Raw genomic sequence first — 21,741 nt, 5'->3', positions numbered from 1 at the left:
ATTGCTATAAATGTGTTCAGCTTTCGATATTAAAAATATTAAAATACTTCAGGTATTGCTATTAGGATAAGAATTTTCCAAAATAATATTAGAAAACTACACCTAAGTATCAATTCTTTATTTTGTTGCTCATGCTTCAATTCAAGTAACTTACTCTTGAAGGATTATTTATAAACCAAACCAAGTTTATATGTACTAAGTGCACTCACTAGTTAAAGAAATTCTGCAATCTGTCCTTTAACAAGAAAGATCCTTTTGTAATGCAAATTTTGTAAATTCATAATTTTATCACTTTTTTCTTAAATCAAAAACAAACTAAAACACAACTTCATTACACAGAATTGTACATTTATCCCCAAAATATATTTTAAGGTTTTTCAATTTAAAAAATGAGCCAAGAAACTAGATATTGCCAAATTTATAACTGCCATAAATGTGTCATAAGAAACATATTCGATTGCCTCTAAAATGGAGTAACATCCTAACTGAAAATATATAGCAGCATCTTTTCACAGATCACAGATACAATAAATATGATTTGACAAAAGAGAAATAAACCATGACCATTTTTAATTAAACAGGTATTTCTAAGCACCTGTCTACAACGTATTGTGGCTCAATCGGTTCACCTGGAATTTGACCGCAACAACTTAATCTCCACAATTAAAGACCTAAAAGGTAGTTCTTATGTTGCATCTGTTCCTTTCCCAGCACTCGGAGAGGCACACTGTAGTCATTCCATACATAGCTCTATCCAAACAGGGGTAACAAATATTTGAAATTAGTTGTACTTTTAATAGAGGACAAATTACATGCCCTTACTCCTCCTTCCCCAACCTGTTTTATAAAACTAGCACAATCTTAATAATTTCACCGCAAAACAGATTCTAGCAAGCACAGAAATTGACCATAGTCTTTCAGTATGATCAAGTTTAGATGACACCTGATGGGACCGAGAAAACCTAACAAGCAATTCACCCATGTTCCTCTACAATCCTTGCTCTCCTTGGAATCCAAAGGGAGGTATAAAAAAAAAAAAACCTGTTTTAAATGATTGTTTGAAAAGACCTAAAGCGGCACTAATTTGAGGGCAAGTTTCAGGGGAGAGTAATAAAAACTAATAACCCTACCATACGCAGGGCATTCTAATACCACTTAGAAGTCATTTAAGTCTTTCAGGATCAGGAGGCAAAAACTTCATTAAATTATTTATTTAATGCAAATATGCTTACAGCATCAGTTAGATAAGTTTTCCCTGTTTAAATAGGAGCCCAAGTTACCTATTATTTCAGACAGCATTGAGATAAAATGAAATTAGGCATGTTCCGCAACGCAGACGTCTCTCACACGGAAGAGCGAGACAGGACTTTTGTGAATGGAAAGTCTGCCTACGCCGTCGTTTCGCCTCGGCCGGTCTTGCGCGGGTGGCTCAGTGAAGCACCAGCGCGCTGCCCGCGAGGCTCCGCGGAACCCGACTCGCCGCGGAGAGAGGGCTCAGAACCCAGCGCTGCAGTTACCAGCACGGCGGAGGCTGCGCCCTCCGGCCGCGTGACGAGGCGCAGGAGCCGAGGTGCGGAGGCACGGCGCCGTGCCGCCCGGCTCTCGAGGGCGGCCGCGGGCTGCAGTGCGCGGCGCGGCCTCCGCCGGGGCTGTCACAGGAAAACGGGGCCTCGCCTTAACCGCGCCAAGTGACAACGCGCCAGCCCTCCGGGCGCGGGGGCCGCCGGCGACCCGCGTGCGCCCGAACTTCGGGAGGCGGCGGCAGTCGGGCCGCTCCCACCCCGCACCACCCGGCCCCGCCGCCGCTTTGTCAGGTTGCAGACGCACCCCCGTGGGCCCCGGAGCACCCAGCCCCGCCAGCCTCGAGAATCCGCCACTCCGGAAGGGGACCAAGAGCCAGAGGCACTCGGCCCCGCGGCCCGAGCTCAGAACGTGGGGCCGGAGCTGCCGTCGTCCGGGGGCAGGCGGACCCGCCGCCCCCGCCTCAGGGACCGGCGCCACACTCACCGGTGCGGAGCCCCTGGGGGCGCCCGTCCGGCCGGACCCCAACTTCTCTCGGCCGCTGTCGCCGGCGGCAGCTGGAGCGCGAGCCCGGACCGAGGGCGCTGTCTCGCCGCCGCGGAGGCGCTGCCGGCTCGGCCCGCGAGGGGGCGGGAAGTCCGGCCCGGCGCTCCACCGGCCGGGCGGGCCCCACCTTCCCTCCGTCTGCCGGGAACCGGCGGGGCTGCCGCTGCGGCGAAAGCTCAAGCCGCAGCCGCTCAGGCTCCGCTACCACCGCTGCCCGGCCGGGAGCGCGTCGCGCCCTAATGCTGTCATCGGCCGCGCCGCCGCCTCTCTGGGCCCCGCGCCGCCAGGATCTCTGCCCGCCGCGCGCACTCCCCTGCGGCCCCGCCCCCGGCCCGCGGCCCGGCCACGCCCCCTTCCCGTCACTCGCCGGCGCGGGGGGGCCGGGAGCGGCCTCCCAGCGGGCGGCGCCGCGCGGGAGTAACTGTCAACGTCCGGCTCTGCCGGAGTCTTATCGCCCGATCGCCTCCGCACGCCCGAGGGCGGCCCCGGGCTGCGAGCCCACCGCCGGCCGCTCCGCGCCGGGACGTGCCAAGGCGAGGCCCTCGGGGCGGGTCGTGCAGGACCCTGTCCGGTCGGAGGAGGCGCGCAGCAGGGCTCCGGGTCCGGGCGCTGGAGCCCCGCCGGCTCAGGCCCTGGCGGAGGCGCCTCCCAGCCTGGGGCTGGGCCAGAGTTAGAGTCAGACAAAGGGAAAAGAAGGCCTCGTGGTGTCTGGCTTGGAGCAGTTGAACTGCTTGTTCCTATTTCTAGTAGCACGTTAATTGTGGCATTTAATATACTGTTTTCTTCATTAGAGGTTTATATTTTTGAAGAAAGGATGGTGCATTTCAATCACGCTGGGATGAAAATAGCCTAGCAAACTTGTTTTTGTTCCTAGTCATGTTCAGCATCCTTCTTGCCAGTTTTACAGTCATTAAGTTTTACAGTGTGTTAGGTTGGTGGCAGTTTAAACACACAGGAATTTGGCAGTTCGTTCCATTTTTAAAATAAAGCCTGGTTCTTGGTTTTATTCAAGTATCTTAACTTTTGAACATAACCTTTTCCTTTCCTTTTTAACCGTGGTTTGAGGACTCACCCCCAACCCTGTTGATGAGAGGAAAAGAGTGGAATGCTAGTTACCCAAAGAAAGAATACAGAAAAAAGGGAGGTAGAAAGGCAGAAAGATCACTATCAAACCCTGCTAACAATGAAGGCCCAGGAGAAAGCTTTCGGTAATAACTAAACTCAGTTTGTAACATTTTTCCTTCTAGCCCAGAACTAGGGTTTTTTTCTTAAGCAATGCTCATCTCCTCATTACCTTTTCTTCACAAGACGTCAAAAAGCATTCTGATTGGCCAGATGCTTTGAAATGAATAAGCAATAAAGTTTGGCCTATATAATTCTTATTATTAATATATTTCATAGAAACTCTAAGAAGTCATGCACTTTTAAGACTCACCATTATCTCCTGTTACCCAAGAAAGAAAAGAAACTGCCAACTAAACTATACCATGCCACTGATTTTTTTTGACACTTTTTGAATTCAGAGTTGTTACAATGTGAGAAGCAATGAGTCTTAGAATCTATGAGATACTGTAATGAACTAGTGTTCCAACGAGGAAAAGATTCTACAGGTTCTGTTCTGAAGTCAGAGATTGTACTTGTAGTTCAAATAAATATGAGGGAAGTTTATTATTCTGTGAATGACACTATTTCTGCAAAGCTGGTAACTTCAGACTTTGCCAACAGATTGAAACTTGTCTCCTATTTTCTAAAGCATTATTTTTCAAACTGACTCAAAAATCAATTTTAGTTTTTGAGGACATAGGCTGGAATGGAATACAGTATAAAAGATCAGAGTGCATATCTAGTAAAGACAAGAATTGCTTTGTGCAACTTTTATTTCAGTTATGGAGGAGGGTGAGAGGATGTCCTATGTTGTGATTTAAACTATTTCTTATTGTGAGTTGCAATCAAATAGATTTGAAAAAGAATGTCCCTAGAACATAGGTAACATAAAATACACCATTTGGGCTTATTCTCTCGTGCTTTTCCTTGACTTTGGGAACTGAGACTAAAGATTAGAAAAAGGCAAACTGCCTTGCCTAATCCTCTTCCACCTCAGGCCCACTTGGTTATATTAGCTGTTGAAAATAAATGGTCATTTACTGAAATGGAAAGCCCTGTACTGGAAGCAAGGAAGCCTGGGTTATAGCCTTCACTAATTACATGTGTGACTAGATATATTACTGTCTGCATTTCAAGTTCTGATAAAAGTAGGAGTTGGATGATATTCACATCTGAAACAGCCATGGTATATCCAGGATTATGCAAATTCCTGTCAAACTAGCTGTAACTCCTTAAGGCCACACTCAAAAAAAAATCAGAATGCAAGTAAGTGGAAGTGAAGATATTATAGGAAAACAGAATCTAAGTATATCTTTCACAATCTTCTATATTTTAACTATTGCTAAAAATAGTTACGTGTCATGAATAATAATTTTCAACACACAACTTTTTGCCACAAAATGTATCAATACACCACAGTTGAAAAATATATGCTTCTCAGATCCTTTCAAATCTAATATTCTATGATTCCAAGAAATGATCATTCAGGCTAGCATTTTCAATGCAAATCACAGCATAGACAGAAACTGTAATATATGATCCTGCACCATAACTGAAAAATATCCAATAACTCCCATTTTCTATGTTGAGATACCCTGCAAGTTTGCTACTCTTACAATGATTTTAAGAATAACATTTTAAAATAAAACTTTTTATTATAACTCTCCAATTTTAACTCCAATGAGAATTCATCTGTTTTGCCTAGTGTTTAATTAATTACGCATATCTAAGAATGAGAAGTTCTTTTTTCCAAATCAGTTTAAGCAATAACAAGCATATAATCCTTCCCACAGAATCTTTTTCAACCCTGGCCTAGAATTAGATTTGGCTTGAGGGGTTTTTTTTACTTTTAGCCAATCCATGTAAACACTTATGTTGCCACTAAAAACCTCATTTTCTCAAAGAAGATTGAGATTGAAAGCAAACTCAAACATAAATAAGGTATTCAACACAACTTTGAAGACTGGTAGATCATATAATTACTCTTGGGCATGTGACTTGCTCTAGCCAATGGTTTGTGAACAGTTGTGACACGTGCTAACTAACTGCTTTCAATTTGAGTGCAATGCTGAGGTGGATCTCAGTCTTCTGCCTGCCACGAGAAAGGCATGTTCCACACAGAGTCTCAGGATAAGAAAACAGGTGGAGCAGCCCTGAATCTGGCCTTTACCCTGGAGCAGTACTACAGCAGCTGACCTACAGCTAGGAACATGAAACAAGAGTGAAACATACCTATTTGTTCTAAATCACAGAGATTTTTGAAATTGTCATATAGCATCATCTCGAAAATTACCTAAAGTGAATTTGAGCCAAAAGATTAGTGGTTCGAAGGCTAAATGCACTCTTGAACAATAATATTTAAGCTTCCTCCTTAACAAAATAAAATAATAGACATCTTACAAAATAGTCAACCAGATAAACTAAAATTTATATTAAAAAGTAGTCTATTTATAAAATCTACAGGTTTTCTTGCAGATATTTGCATATAGATTTTAAGTATTTCTGTGTAGTTTTATTTGTCTTAAAGAAATATCCCTGGAAGAGAATTTGGATAATAAACAAAACATAGGCTTCTGTTTCTGGCAATATCGTGGACTCGGTACCTCAATCAACGATCACACTGAAAACAAATAAAAATCCTGGAAATAAATTTTTTTAATCTTATTAAATATATTGATTAACTGGCAATAAAGTAAGAAATTATTAGGTCAAAAACTGAAACGAAGACAGAAACCTAGAGAGTTGAGCACAAACTAATGCCAGCCTTTACTGCAAGGGCATTTGCCAAACCCAGGTAATGTGAGCTTCAGTTTTCACGGCCTTGTAAGAGACAAAACCCGTGACCTGCCCTGTACATGTGGAGAAAGCTGCAATTGCAAGGACTGTTCATTCAGTATGAAGAAGTCCTAGAAATAAACTCGACCCTTACTAGCATGCACACCCCTCCCCCAGCGTCTACAAAGAAAATTAACTGTTTTCAACCCTGGCGCCTTAGTGGACAAGGGAAAAGCAAAATCTCATCTGAGAATTTGGAGTTACAATCTAGCTCTCACACAAAAATGTAACTTGAATTTATACTACCTGGGTGATCCCAAAATAGCTGAAGCTAGTAATTTAATTAAGAATGATTTTTGACTGATAGTGCTCTTAGACATCTGGCAGAAACAAATGCCAGTCCTCTCTGGAGGAACTCGTCTTCATTAAACCTTGAAGAATGATTATAAATAAAAATCTGAGGAAAATGAGCAGCTCATATTTTAAAAAACAACAAGCACAGAAGAAAATAAGACAACATTAGAAGCAAACATAAGACAGCAGAAATAGATCCAAAAGGGCTTCAGACACTGAAATTACCAGGCACAGACTATAAAATAACTATATAAAATATGAATAAAGGAATGAAAAACAAGCTTGAAAATATATACAGAGAACAAGAAACTATAAAGAATGACTGAAGATATTTGAAAAAAATAGAACTTAAAGATTTGAAAAATATAAATTATTAAAATTTAAAACTCAGTGGGCAAATTTAATAGTCTATTTGACACAGCAGAAGTACAATCTAGTGAAATGAGAGACAGAGATGAAGAAATTATCCCAAATGCAACAGAAAATGAAAAATATAAAAGAGACTTTAAGTGACATGGAAGACACCATGAGCAGATCTAAAATAAATCTAATTATAGCTCCATAAGAATAGGAAAGAGCAAATGGGGCAGAGGCAATATTTGACAAAATAATGGTTGAGAACTTTCCAGAACTGATGAAAGACTCCAACCCACAGACTTAGAAAGTCCCCAAATCCCAAGAAACTAAAAGAATAATAAATGTACACTTAGATACATCATAGTGAAACTATAGAACAGCAAAAACAAAAAAGAAAACCTTAAAAATAGCAGAGAAAAAATAGATTATCTTCAAAGTGTCTAATAACAGACTTTTCATCAGTAACAATAGAAACCAGAAGACAGTGGAATAATATCATCAATGGGCTAAAAGAAAATGACTGTCAACCTAGAATTCAATGCCCAATGCAAAGATCTTTCAAGAATGAGGCCAAAATAAAAGCATTTTCAGGCAAGCAAAAGCAGTTTGCTGCTAATAGATTCTCACTAATAGAAAATCTAAAGAAATTTTTTTCTTCGGAGAAAATGATCCCAAATGGAAGGTCTGAGAGTTGAGACTAAAGGAAGAGCATTGAAAGTGGTAGATATTTGCATAAATCTAAAAACTATTGACTATGCAAAACAGTAATAACTGTTAAAATTATTTTAATAATATTTTTAAAAGAAAAAATAACCATCACTCATATGCCTAATATCAGAATAAGTCCAATCGCATTCTCACTTTATACCTGCTATTAAACAGACCTCATCAGACCAAGTATTTTAGCCATTTGTGTTATTATCTCTATCTGGTGTATGCCTTTAAAAGTAAAAACACTGAACATTTCCATTTATTTTTTTTCCTCTTTTCTCATCCATGTAGGCAAAGTTGTATTAATATTTTACTGGTATTCTCTTTTTAAATAACTGCACTGGTACAGCATTTTAAGTGCTTTTCCTTCATAATGGCATTCTTAGTATTTCAAATTTGCATAATGTGCCAATGAAGATGATTTATTAAAAAACTAAGAAATTAGCATGTATTTAAGAGATCATGATTTAGAGTAATAAAAAGCAGAATTATATACTATTTTTCACATAACTATGAAGCATTAATGATTCCCACCATAGAAGTCTAAAAATGAAAGTTCATCATAACAAATTATATAATTATGTATTCACAGGTTAAGGACAATTAAGTCTTATTGAAAATCTCTGCCTACTCTTTCCACCCACATTGCCTATTCAAAACTAGGTGCATGCTATGACTTTTAACACCATCTCTGGAAGTAGAAATTTATGCTCAGGGTATGAGGATTGACTCCTGAGTTTTAATTCAGCTCAGAGAGCATCCTAAACTCCAAAAAAATTTTAAAAAGAAGAACAACTGATTTCTTTCTGATAGCTACCTAGACTACACATTTCCAGGTATAAATATGCTTTTCATTTCAATTTTAGGAGAGTGTATAAAAAGTTGTTTATCACAATTATGTAAACGTGGGAGCCATAGAACACATAATCCCTTAAATTCCCAAAGTTGTGGTAACTATAATGCAAGGAAATTATACCTTATATTTTTTTACCAAAGCTTTACTCTCTTTCTTCCCTCAACCACATGAGATTATTCGAAACATACTTACTTCTATAATACTTTCTTAATAAAACCAAACCTATAATTTCACTGAAGAACATCCAAATGACTTTTTATTTCTTTATATCTTTTAACATGTAAAAGATTATATATTCCTGGTATAGATTATTCCAGTTAGCTTGTCCAACCTATATCTATACATCTATAAACTTTCTGAGAGGTCACAAGTAATTCAATTTGTCTAAACCAGATTGTACATTAATTCTTTTAATTTAATGAGTTATCAGTTTTTACCAGGTGGGAGGTGCATCCTGTTTACAAAAAAATTATCAAGTGACTGTAGGTTACTCCACCTCTTTCCCGAAAGGAATGGAAAGCTAGCAAGAGGCCTTCCTATAAACTAACAGTTTGAAAACTGCCATTTCTGCTGTTCTCTGCTGAGTGAAGGTGCCACACACACTTACAGCATTATCAGGTAGCAGCTGTCTACCCAGCCCTCCTAACAAGGACAGGCCCTACCTGGATGCCTCTGCCAGATCTCCTAGGTTTTAGTGTCTGTCTTACCCCTCTAGAACACTGGTGTCCAGAGGTGACAAGGTAGAGAAAGAAGGCACCTCCCCTACATTCCAATCATGTCAATCCACTGCATTCCTCTCAGGTTCATCCCTCTGTTCTGGGTCCTGATGATCTTCTCCCTAGTTGTTTTCAGTCAGTTCCTCTGGGAGTCTTACTTATGCCTGGTATTCTTCCATGCACAGGTGAGAGCAGACTCCCAATCCCATTCCCCCAATCATTTAACCCTTAATCCCTGTTACCCTCTCCTGGAAATGGCCTGGAGTTGGCACACTTCTATTTAAGACTTCATCTTTGAATGTCAGCTCTTTTCCAGAGATGGCCAAAGACTTCACCCCTGGTGGTCCCACATTGCTGATTACTTCCCACTGACTTCCTTTTGCTGTTAGCCAGCAGTCTTGAACCTCACATCATTTGCATCCTAACCCCCCTTCCTTAAATTATTATGAAAGTAGTACACCATATGAATACAGTTACCTAAACTAAGAACAGGGAAAATTCTAAAAAAAATGACCTTTATTAAACAGTAAAGGCAAAGAAAAAAAAGGAGGGCACTGTTATAGATTAAAATAGACTCATCAGACATATCAACCAAATGCGACATATGGGTCTTTTTTAGATTCTGATTCAAACAAACCGCTTTTATGCAGAGACATTAGTGAGACAATCAGGGAAATTTTAATACTGACTGGACGTTACATGATATTAAGGAATTATTGTTAATTGTCTTAGGTATGATAATGATATGTGATTATGGTTTTTTTTAAATATCTCATTTCTTAGAAACATACTCTAAACTATAACAGGGTCATTGCTTTAGAAAAAAACAAACACCTTCAAAATATGTCACTTTCTTTTCTCTACCTGTAGACCGAGTCCATGGGAACGTACTCCACAACAAATACTCATTATTTTCTACCCTTAACCAAATGTAGTAATCATTTCCTCCTTATCATGTCTATGATTTTTTTTAGTAAAATTATTCAAATCAAAAGAAATTCATGCTGCCTGTTATTTGCTCCAAACCTCTATTAAACCTCTGTGAAAGGCCTGTGGTAAATCTCATTGAGCATGTTAACATGTTCAGATTTATACAGAGCATTCTGCAAATACAGATTACTCTAGAGATGCTAAGAAGCAGATGTACTGATCTCCTTGGCGTTCACATGATTCAGCTACAAATAGAATTTGAACAGATTCCAAATACACAACTGTCAAATTCATAAAAAGTGGCAAAAAATGTCAAGTAAAAGTTTAGGCTTTGCTTTGAACAGCAGCGACTGTTATCTGGAAAAAAAATCGAAAATTTTCTGTTAATATTTTATTTCTTCAGTGCTAATATTCGACAAGAACTAAGTTCTTTCACTTCATGCATAGATGTTGCCATTAGGTTAGCAGTGATAATCCAGAAACTGTTATGAGTTAGTATTAGGTCCAAAGAAAATCTCAAAATCTCTTCAATCAATACTACAAAGTTCACTAATAAAAATTTGATTCATTGAAGTAGTATAGTGTAGAAGGGATGAACTCCAACTCTCAAGTCAGATAGCGCTCGGTTCTCATCCTAGCCCTAGCATTTACCAGCTGTGTGACATCACCACGGCTCTTCTCCTCATCTGTAAAGTGGAGGTAAAACAATCTATTTTACAGTGTTGTTATAAGAATTAAAGAACTCAAGAAAATATAAACTATTATGATTGCTACCTTTTGGGAATATGACATTCCACACAATATTACTAACTGTATTTTTACTCTGCTCAGTTGAAAGAAAATTACACAGACTATACATTCTAGCAACCTCCACTAATACTGTAGCTTTTGCAGCAACTGGCATAATTCTGAGAATTATGGAAGATACACAGATGAGCATAAGCTCAGGCCACGAAAGCAGATTTATTTAAGAATCTATACAATCCCCAATTCAAATATTGGGGTCTCACATGTGACATGGGAATGAATCCACCTTTTCAGCAACCAGGAGATAGACTCAAATTCAGAGCTGTGTTTTCCTCTCAAGTAAGACTTCCAACCAGAACTGCTCTTACAATACATGGAGTTAACACTCTGAGCCAGTCCTCTCTTACCAAACTTATTTCTTAAATACAATGAATCCTAGTAAAACAAAATTTATCTCTAAGCACAATACAGTAATGCATACATTTTCTTATTCTTCTGCCTTCACAGTGTTGCTTAGCAACCCAGAACATCTTATTTTATCTATGATTTTTGATAGATGTAAAAATGGCTTTTTGAAATCTTTCTTTGAAAGATATTAGATGTAAAGACTTGATAGATTCAAGTTAAACATTTTGGGCTAGAATACTTATAGGTGATGTTGTATATCTTTATATAGCATCTTTCATGCCTTTCATTAATGCACAATTATTGATGCCTAGACTGATAACTGATTTAATGATATGGCAGTCTCATCCTTATAAAAACTTGTGACTAGGAAATAATTTGTATGGCATTACTTTGATACTACACAGATGTTCAGTTCTCCTTCAAACGTACACCTCATGCTTTAATACCTGTTGAAAACCCTTACGTGAGTCAATAATTTCAATAAGAATTGCAAAATAATTCTAATTCCAACATTCCTTCTATATTTTGACTTTCTTCAGTAAACTAGAACTTGCTTTTATTACTTGAAACTATTTGGTTACCCTGAAGTATAGTTCCTACAGGAAAGTAAAAATAAATAATAATTCTTTACTTTTAGTTACTAATTTTCAAAGTAAAGATATGTTGGAGATTAATGGGAAAACCTGAATTCAGGTTTTAGATAAGAAGAAAATGTATTGACTTAGAAAAGTAGAGACTGTTAATTTAAAAAAAGTAAATAGGTTACAAAACTGCACATTGAGTATGATACCACTTTGGTTAAAAAAGACATATTTGTATATATATACATATATAGAGATAAATAAAGATATGGAAAGATATACAATAAGCTGTTAACAGTAGTAATGTCTGGATGGGGAATATGGTTGTCTTTATTTTCCTATTTTGCTTATATACAGTTTCTGACTTTCTACCAAGCATACACTGCTTTTATAATAACAAAAATTACTTTTAAAAATCACTATTTGCTACTGAGCCCACATGTAGCTTCTGAATCATCCTCACCTCGAGACTGTACACTCCAGCATGGAGGCTGGCAGAGCACCAGCCCAGCTGGTTACTTCTTCCTCTCTTTCCCGGCTGGTTTCCTTTGCCTGTGCATCTTACCCATGGCTCATAAGGGCTACCTTAGCACTAGACCCACCTAGCCTTTTCACCTTAGCAGTTATCACCAACTGGCAACTCCTTTGTATGTCTCATGTTTGCCTTTGGACAGAAATTCTCTTCTTTGGTTTTTATGTTGTCATAATCTCTTAGTTTTCCTCCTACCTTTCTGATTCCTTCTCAGTCTCCTTTGAAAGTTTATCTTTCTCCTATTTCTTTTTCTTTTTTTTTTTTTTTGGTGAGGAAGATCAGCCCTGTGCTAACATCTGCCAATCCTCTTTTTTTGCCAAGGAAGACTGGCCCTGGGCTAACATCCATGCCCATCTTCCTCCACTTTATATGGGACGCCGCCACAGCATGGCCTGACAAGCAGTGCGTCAGTGCGCGCCCGGGATCTGAACCGGCGATCCCCGGGCTGCTGCAGCGGAGCACGTGCCCTTAACCGCTTGTGCCACTGGGCCAGCCCCGCTCTCTATTTCTTTAATTGCCTCCAGAGTCCATATTCAGCCCTCTTCTCTTTTCTCTCTACATCTTCTTCCTAGAAAAGGGAGGAGAAAATAGACCTTGTGTTCTCATTCTTTTTAATCTACCAAATGTCTATCTCTAGGCTAGTCCTCTCTTCTGAGCAACATAATCATATATATAATCACTAATGATTGTAGTCTCCAGTTGGACAGTTCACCCCAAATATGTCTAAAACTTAGTTATCATCTCTATTTATGCATTAATTTTTCAATAGTTATTAAGTGCCTTCTGAGAGTCAAATTACGCTCGGACCTGAATATATACTGTGGTGAGTAAAAAAGGCCTGGCTGGAAATCAAATTGAAGAAGTAAATGGAGGCCAGATTCTGTCGGAGGTTACATGGCATGGTTAGAGTTTTAGATTTTAATCGGAAACCACTGGATTGTTTTTAGTGGGTAAGTGACCTGACCAAATTTGCTTTGAAAAAGATCACTCTAGCTTCTCTGCAGAGGGCTGGAGGAGGGTAAAAGAGGAAGCAGAGATACAGATTAGTGCTAACATCCAGGCAAGAGCTAAATGTGGCCTAAACTAGGATAGAGCTGTGTTTTGGAGAAATAATTGATAGGTTTTGATGTTGAAATAACAAGTTGGTGAGGATGTGGAGAAAAGGGAACCCTTGTGCACTGTTAGGGGGAATGTAAATTGGTGTGGCCACTGTGGAAAACAGTATGAAGGTTCCTCGAAAATGAAAAATAGAACTACCATATGACCCAGCTATTCTACTTCTGGGTATTTATCTGAAGGAATGAAAACAAACTGGAAAGGATATCTGCGCTCACATGTTTATTGCAGCATTATCTACAATAGCCAAGACACAGAAGCAACCTGTGTCCATTGATGGATAAATATATAGGAATATTATTTAGTCATAAGAAGGAAGGAAATCTTGCCATTTACAACAACATAGATGGATCTTGAGGGTATTATGCTAAGTGAAATAAGTCAGACAGAGAAAGACAAATACTCTATGATCTCACTTATATGTAGAATATAAAAAACACCCGAACTCATAAATAGAACAGGTTGGTGCTTGCCAGAAGCAGGGGTGGTGGGGGCAAGCAAAGTGGGTAAGGGTGGTCAAAAGGTACAAGCTTCCAGTTATAAAATAAATAAATCCTGGAGATGTAATGTACAGAATGGTAACTATAGTTAATAATACTGTATTGTACATTTGAAAGTTGCTGTTAGAGTAAATCTTAAAAGTTTTTATCATAAGAAAAAAAAAATTTGTGACTGTGTGTGGTGATGGATGTTAACCAGACTTATTGTGGTGATCATTTCACAATATATACAAATATCGAATTACTGTGTTGTGTATCTGAAACTAATATAATGTTATATGTAAATTATATCTCAATTTAAAAGAACAGCTGTTTGTTTCATTCATCTTTTCTATTACCTTTTTAGTTGCAATATCATTTATTTCCACTTTGATCTTTTTTATTTCCTTCCTCCTACTAACTTTGGGCTTAGTTTGCTCTTCTTTTTCTAGTTCCTTGAGGTGTAAAATTAAGTTGTTTATTTGAGATCTTTGTTTTTTCTTAATGTAGGCATTTATCACTATGAACTTCCCTCTCAGAACTGCTTTTGCTGCATCCCGTAAGTTTTAGTATGTTCTATTTCCATTTTCATTCGTCTCAAGATGTTTTTTTATTTCCTCTTTGACCCATTGATTGTTCAGTAGCGTGTTGTTTATTCTCCACATATTTGTGAATCTTCCAGTTTTGTTCCTGTAATTGATTTCTAGTTTCATACCATTGTGGTTGGAAAAGATGCTTGATATGATTTCAATCTTCTTAAATTTATTAAGACTTGTTTTGTGGCCTGTTATATGATCTTTCCTGGAGAATGTTCCATGTGTGCTTGAGAAGAATGTGTGTTCTGTTGTTTTTGGATGGAATGTTCTATATTTGTCTGTTATCTCCATCTGGTCTAACATGTCATTTAAGGCCAATGTCTCCTTATTGATTTTCTGTCTAGATCATATATCCACTGATGAAAGTGGAGTATTAAAGTCCTTTAATATCATTTGTATTGCTGTCTATTTCTCCCTTTAGATCTGTTAATATTTGCTTTATATATTTAGGTGCTCCCTTATATGGCTCTTAAAATAGGAATATGCTTCTTTCAGAACTTTAGGGAAGAGTAACTTCCATTTTTTCAACAGCTTACCCAAGAAGAAAGAGAGTGTCTTGTTTAATTGGTGATTTGGAGAGAAGAAAATAAGACCTATCCCCTTTCTTGCCATATTTTTCAAATCTACCTACCCATAACAGATTATGTTCTGTTCTGTGCCTCACTGTGTGTAATAAACTAAACCCACATGAATCAGGGCCATGCTTGCCTTCTAGAGGTGGGCATGAAGCATAACCCTCGTTCTTTCTACCGTTGACTTCACCAAGTGTGAAGCAGTGATTCCACCTAAGTTTATCTGTCCTGCAGACCCAAACTTTTCTTTGGTATGTCATCTCCCATTTGGACTTGGGGAGAAATATTGAAAAGCTTGGTTATGGCTGTACATTGAAGTCATAGTGTCCAAGCAGCTTTATCAGTAAGACAGTGGTTTTTTATCTTTTTCTGTCTGGCTCCATATCAATTGGTTCTGAATTCAGAAGCGAGTTGAGATATGGGCAGCTATCACTGCCGAAACCCCATTATTGATAGGACAACCCTATCCAAAAGTGGTTGTTTAATGAGAACCTAGATCTAATAAAATAAATGGAAAATGAAATATTTCCAGTCTGACAATAAGAGAATAAAAGATCCCAGAAAAGAATGACACCAATTATCGGAGAATCAGCAAAATAGGAATTTGTTCATTTATTCATGAATGCCTACTCTGTATTAGGCAGTGTTACAAGGAGAAGTTTGAAGAGTTAGAATACTTTAAATAAAAGTTACCTGGTGCTCTAATTTGACTGCCTGAGTTTTGAATTTTTATAATAATCAACAACAGAACAATGTTTTATATTCAAAGCTGATATGATTCATTTAACATAATAATTATAACATTTGAGTGCTTATTGCTTATCAAAGAGGCAATTCTTATATAATATCTGATTGAATCATCAAAACAACTCTGTGAGACAGAATAGAATAGTCTAGCTTATGCTGCAGTTGGAAAAAAAAGTCAATGGTTTAACAGAACAGAGATTTATTTCTTGCTCCAAAAATTTGGCTCTGTCTGCAGGCAACTGTCCTCCACACGGTGACATGATAATCCAGGCTCTTTCAACCTTGTAGTGCCACCATCTTAGCATGAGTCTTTTTCTATGATTGCCCCAGTAGGGAGAGAAAGACTGGGGAATTTCACATCAGCAGTTCATGGCATCATCCTGAAATTGACACATATCAGTTCCACAATATTACATTGGCCAGACTGAGTCACGTGACCCCATCCAATTGTAGGGTTGCTGAGAAATACGGTCAACCCACTGAGTGCCCAGAAGGGAAAGAGAACTGAATGTTGATTAACACTAGCAATGTGTCATGAATAGCTATTATTACTGTTCTCTTGTATAGGTGAGGAAATGGAGGCTTAGCAAAGACAGGTAACTCATCCCAGGTTACCTAAAAAGTAAGCAGAGGAGCCATTCTGTGAACCTGGGTAATCTGACTCCCGAGCTGGTGCTCAACCTCTTTCCTGTATTGCCCCCAAACTCCACACTGGAGGCCTAGCAGAGCCTAGTCCCCTCTAGAGCTATTTAATTCCATTCGTTTCAACTCAGTTCAATTCAAATCAGCATACATGACTGAATGCTTTCTTTTTCCCAGGCATTGCAGTTGCATCTGGAGGAAGGTTGGACAATTTGACTATACAGATCTCTTCCAATTTTGAGACTGTGAAATAAACAAGTAGGACAACTGTGATGGTGTTAATTTTATGCATCAACTGGCTGGGTCACAGTACCCAGATATTTTGTCAGACTTTACCCTGCATGTTTCTGTGAAGGTATTTTTGAATGAGATTAACATTTATATTGGTGGACTTTGAGGAAAGTATATTGCCCTCCATAATGAGGGTGAGCCTCATCCAATCAGTTGAAGGCCTGAATAGAACAAAGACTGACCTCCTCCAAGCAAGAAGGGATTCTGCCAGTATACTGCATTTGGACTTGAATTACAACTCTCCCCTGAGTCTCCACAATTGCATGAGCCAATTCCTTAAAATAAATAAATATCTATCCATTTCCCGCCCCCCCCCATATATATATATACACACACACACATACAGTTGGTTCTGTTTCTCTGGAGAACCATGACTAATACAACAACCTTAAAATTAGTCTCTATAAAAGAAGGTTAGGAAATGATAGTTTATTAAATTTTAGTTTAAGAACAAGATCCTATGCAAACTCTATTTACTTTGATCTTAGAATGTCAAGTGAAAGAGCACAATCTTAGAATAACGTACAGAAATAAGTCAATGTTTATTATATTTTCTATAATACAAGAGGTTTAAAAAAACTTATTGATTATAAAATACATAGATTTTTGCAAGGAATCTTATAGAGTGAAAACACAACCAAAACAACCTGCCACATATAGGCCGTAGAATGTGGTTTTATAATCTGTCTTCTTAGGAGAGTGTTCTAATTAGCTTTACAAATTCAATGTTGTGAGAACGTGTGGCTAGGTGTTAATTATCATTTTAAAAGGAATTCAGTCCTACACAACTGAGAATGCTAACAGTCTCCAATTTTAATTTGTTATCCTGTACAAGATGCTGTTTATGAAGTATTTAGTTGCCCCCTGCTGGTCACACAATTATAGAATTCCTCAAAATATATATTTCTCAGTAGATTGCATAAGATGACAAACTTCTAAAGAGATGAATTGAACTTTCTCATCAAATGAATTTCCAGTGCTCAACTGAGATATGTAAGTTAATTCAGAGTTCTTAAACACAATCCTCTTCTTTCTATAACACACATGTCATATTGCATATCTCTTCAAATCCTGTTTGAGACAATATGGGAATAACTTATCAAATTGAGAGAGGGAAAAAAGTACTTGTTCAAGAATCTTAAAAACTGTGTTTTTATCCTGTCTCCACTACCACATCTCTGGCTAATCTTGGACAAGACACTTGAACATCTTGGATATCTACTTCCTCATCTGTAATATAAAGTATAATTGACATGCAATAAACTGTACATATTTAAAGTACAATTTGATGTGAAATATGTATACAACCATGAAACTATCACTGCAATCAAGATAGTGAACATATTTATCACTCCCAAATGTTATCTCTTGCCACTTTGTATTTCCTCCCTCCTCTCTCTCCCAGCCCTCTGATGCGCTTTCTGTTACCGTAGATTAGTTTGCATTTTCCAGAGAAGAACAGAAATTTTATTTTTTTATTATTTTATTTTTTTTAAATATTTATTTATTTAGTGTGTGTGTGTGAGAGGAAGATCAGCCCTGAGCTAACATCCACGCCAATCCTCCTCTTTTTGCTGAGGAAGACTGGCCCTGGGCTAACATCTGTGCCCATCTTCCTCCACTTTATATGGGACGTTGCCACAGCATGGCCTGACAAGCGGTGTGTCGGTGCGCGCCCGGGATCCGAACCCAGGCCACCAGCAGCGAAGCGTGTGCACTTAACCACTATGCCATGGGACCGGCCCCAAGAACAGAAATTTTAAGCTCACTAGTTTGAGACTAAAATGAGATATCTAAAAACTTAAATTCCTTGTAAATATTAAAAATTATTTTTAGATTTCCTATTTTGAAGCCTGAGGCAGCAGTGTGATGCAATGCTTAAAAGCCTTAACCTTAGTGTCAGCAGACATGAGCTTGAGTCTTGGCTCTGTCATTTACCAGCTGTGTGACCTTGGGAAAGTTACTCAACACCCTAACTGAGGTTAACAGTTTCCCCATACTTAGGGGAAAGGGTAGTAATAGCATCTATCCTCATAAAGATGTTGTGAAATTGCATGCAAAGCAATTAGCCCAGTGCTGGGCCTGTACATCGAATACTCTCAGCTAATTGTAGCCACCTCTCTTAAGACATTTCAAAGAGCGCCAGGTCAATTGTAAGAAAAGTAAATGAGAACTCTGACCACGCAACCAGTGTAATCTTAAAGCAATCATTTTGGAAGTCTTATGTGAGAATTGTAGTTCACTGTGCTAGACAAGCTGTCCAGATGACTCTGACTTAAGTCCTTTTCTTAAGCACTCCATTGGTTGTCCTTCCTCATAACTCTTTCCCCAAGTGTCATGCTTTTCCTTTCTTTGTAATTCCATCTCTGGCCCTGGCCTCAAACATATGACCTGACAGTCATCTTGTTTCACCTTTACAATTTGATGAATAACGTGGCCACAGTGGAGTGCATGATATTCACTGTACCAGAGTAAGGTGAATGTAGTCACCACTTGATATGACAGGCACCATGAAAACAGAGATAACTAAAGAAACTGGGGCTTTCTTGTGATAAATGTTTTTTAATAGTTTTCTCCTTTATAGTCAAATACTTCTGTTGCTCTTTTTGAGCTGTCAAGCTCTGCCAGGTTCATACTTGATAATGTTCTCTCTCTACAATAGAAACTAATTGAGTTCCACTTGCCAGCCTAGCCCAATCTAGTGCCCAGAGCAAGTTCTGGCTTTATGGAGGAAAGAGTTAAGATACTATATCTTGGAATCCTTTCATGTGCTTTCTTCCATGAAGTTTTAGCATTGCTTCACTACAGATAGTCCAGAGAAATTATATGGGGGGTAGAGAGGGGGTTGTAATTCTTCTATGGGGAAAAGAACCTTCTACTTAACATTCCTCCTATTTTGTAATGTTTATACGGGTTTATTCACTCCTTCTATCTTAACCTGGCTTCCTCCCAGAAATTAGAGTCTGAGAAAATAACTTATGTGAAGGTAGTTGATTTTGGGAAGAGATTCCAGTGAATAAGAGTGGAGGACTGCGAAACGAAAACATGGAAGGAAGGAAAGCCAACTCAAGAGTACATTATCAATCTAGACATTGTTGTAGGAAACTAGGGCTCATTTCTCTGGATGTTCGAATAGTTGTCTACAATTCATCTAGAATTGTCCGCCGGAGTGAAAGAAAGGAGAACACTTATCCACTAGCTTCCATCACCCATTGTTCAATGTAGCAGATAGACTCTAAGGTAACTCCCAATGATCCCTGCCTTCTAGTATTAATGCCCTTCTTTAAGCTCCTACTCCTGAATGTAGGTGGAGCCTGTGAATTGCTTCCAACCAATAGAATACGGCAAAGGTGATAAGATGTTACTCTCATAATTACATTACATTATATGGCAGATGTGGTAGAATACATCACTCCCACCGTTATGTTACATTATGTAAGAATCCATCTTGCTGGCAGACTTACTCTTTTTCACTTTCCTGCTGGCTTTGAAGAAGAAAGCTGCTATGTTGTGAACTGCCTATGGAGAGGACCATGTGGCTAGGAATTCAGATGGCCTCTAGAAGGTGAGGACAACCTCTGGCTGACAGCTAGCAAAAAACCTCTGATGCTCTCAGTCCTACAATTCCAAAGAAGCTAATTGTGCACAGAACCTGAGAGAGTTTGGAAGCAGATTCTTCCTCAATCAAGCCTCCAGATGGGAACACAGCCCAGCCAACACATTCTATGTAGCCTGGAGAGACCCACAAGTGGAAACCCCCAAAAAGCTGTGCCTGGACTCTTGACCCATAGAAAAAGATAATAAATGTGTGTTGTTTTCAGCTGCTCAGTTTATGGGATTTGTTACAAAGAAATAGAAAACTGATACAGATTTTGGTACCTAGAAGTGGGGTGCTGTTGTAACAAATGCCTAAAAATGTGTCTGTGGTTTTGGAACTGAGCAGTAGGTGGAGGCTGGAAAAATGTTGAAGAGCATGCTGGAGAAAGCCTAAATCACTATGCCCAGATTATCAGTAGAAATATGGACACTGAGGATACTGCTATTAAAGGCTCAGAAGGAAGTGAGGAATATGTTATTGGAAACTAGAGGAAGGGGAATCTTTGTTATCTATTGGCAGAAGACTTAGTGAAATTGTCTCTTGCCGTTATGTTGAAGCAGAATTTGTAAGTGATGAACTTGTTGATATAGTTAAGGAGATTTCCAAGCAAGGTGTTGAAGGTGACAACTGGTTGACTCTTGCTACTTATAGTAAAATGCAAGAAAGAGAGACAATTTAAGGAAAGAACTGTTGAACAAAAAGGGATCAGGACTTGATGATTTTGAAAATCTTCATCCTCCCCAGGTGGTAACAAACACTACTGCTAGGAGATGGCTTCTGAACACTGTCAAAAAAGTCTACTCTAGAGAAAATGACCAGTGAGTAACTGTACAACATTTTGTTAAAACCTCAAAGAGATCAGAAGGTCAGGGTGTTTAGTCATGCAAAGGGCCACTTCAAGAGATTTAGGGTGTGCCTTAGATCCTCTCAATCAAACCACTGGGCTTCCAAGGGGTTTAAAGGTGCTATTCCTCAGCCTTAGGCTTTCAGCAGGAGCCAAAGATAGAGGTGGGATTATTTTAAAACAATCTGTGGATTGTGTGGGTTTTGTCTAAAGGTGTGAACCCCACTGAAATACATGAAGACCCATGAAGTTCTTGAGAAATGTATTTCAACAGAAACAATGCCAGCTTGGAATGAGAGGACAGAGAGAGTACAAAACAAAAGGAGGCTGTCAGACCCTCCAAATTTTACTGGCAGGAAGTAGGCTGATAAAACTACTCATCTGTAGAAGACTTGCTACCTTCCATGAAAAAGGAAGGATGATTCAGGGGGCTGAATCAAGAACCAAGGGGGTGGAGCCAAGAGCCGTAGAGGATTATTCCCAAGCCAAAGAACCGAATCAAGGAACTCATAACATTCACCCAGTTGTATTTCAAAACTGCTATGGAGCAGGGACTCCTTTTTATCTTCCACGTTCCCCCTTTTCCAACTGGAAAGTCTGCATCTGTCATACCACATCTGTCCCACCATTGAATGTTGGATATGATGGAGGCAGATAACTTGTTTCCTTAGTTTCACAAGTCCATAGGTGAAACATAATTGCACCCAGGAACTATTCC

The 21,741-nt window shown here is 38.9% G+C and overlaps 1 protein-coding gene across 2 annotated transcripts in view; it reads right to left on the bottom strand.

The window, feature by feature from the left end:
• Window positions 1-2,297, bottom strand: part of OSBPL8 (oxysterol binding protein like 8) — a 185,396-nt gene extending 183,099 nt beyond the window's left edge. For both annotated transcript variants that reach the window (XM_004417888.2, XM_014795200.2), the window contains exon 1: window positions 2,008-2,297. The gene's annotated coding sequence lies outside the window, so the exon portion shown is untranslated. The remainder of the gene's footprint in view (window positions 1-2,007) is intronic.
• Between the last annotated feature and the right edge of the window lie 19,444 nt (window positions 2,298-21,741).

This window comes from Ceratotherium simum, chromosome 25 (genome assembly GCF_057802395.1).
Source record: "Ceratotherium simum simum isolate JZ-2026a chromosome 25, ASM5780239v1, whole genome shotgun sequence".
Classification (NCBI taxonomy): Eukaryota; Metazoa; Chordata; class Mammalia; order Perissodactyla; family Rhinocerotidae; genus Ceratotherium; species Ceratotherium simum.
The sequence above is the reverse complement of the archived record's forward strand: the minus strand, read 5'-3'. Positions and strand labels throughout refer to the sequence as shown.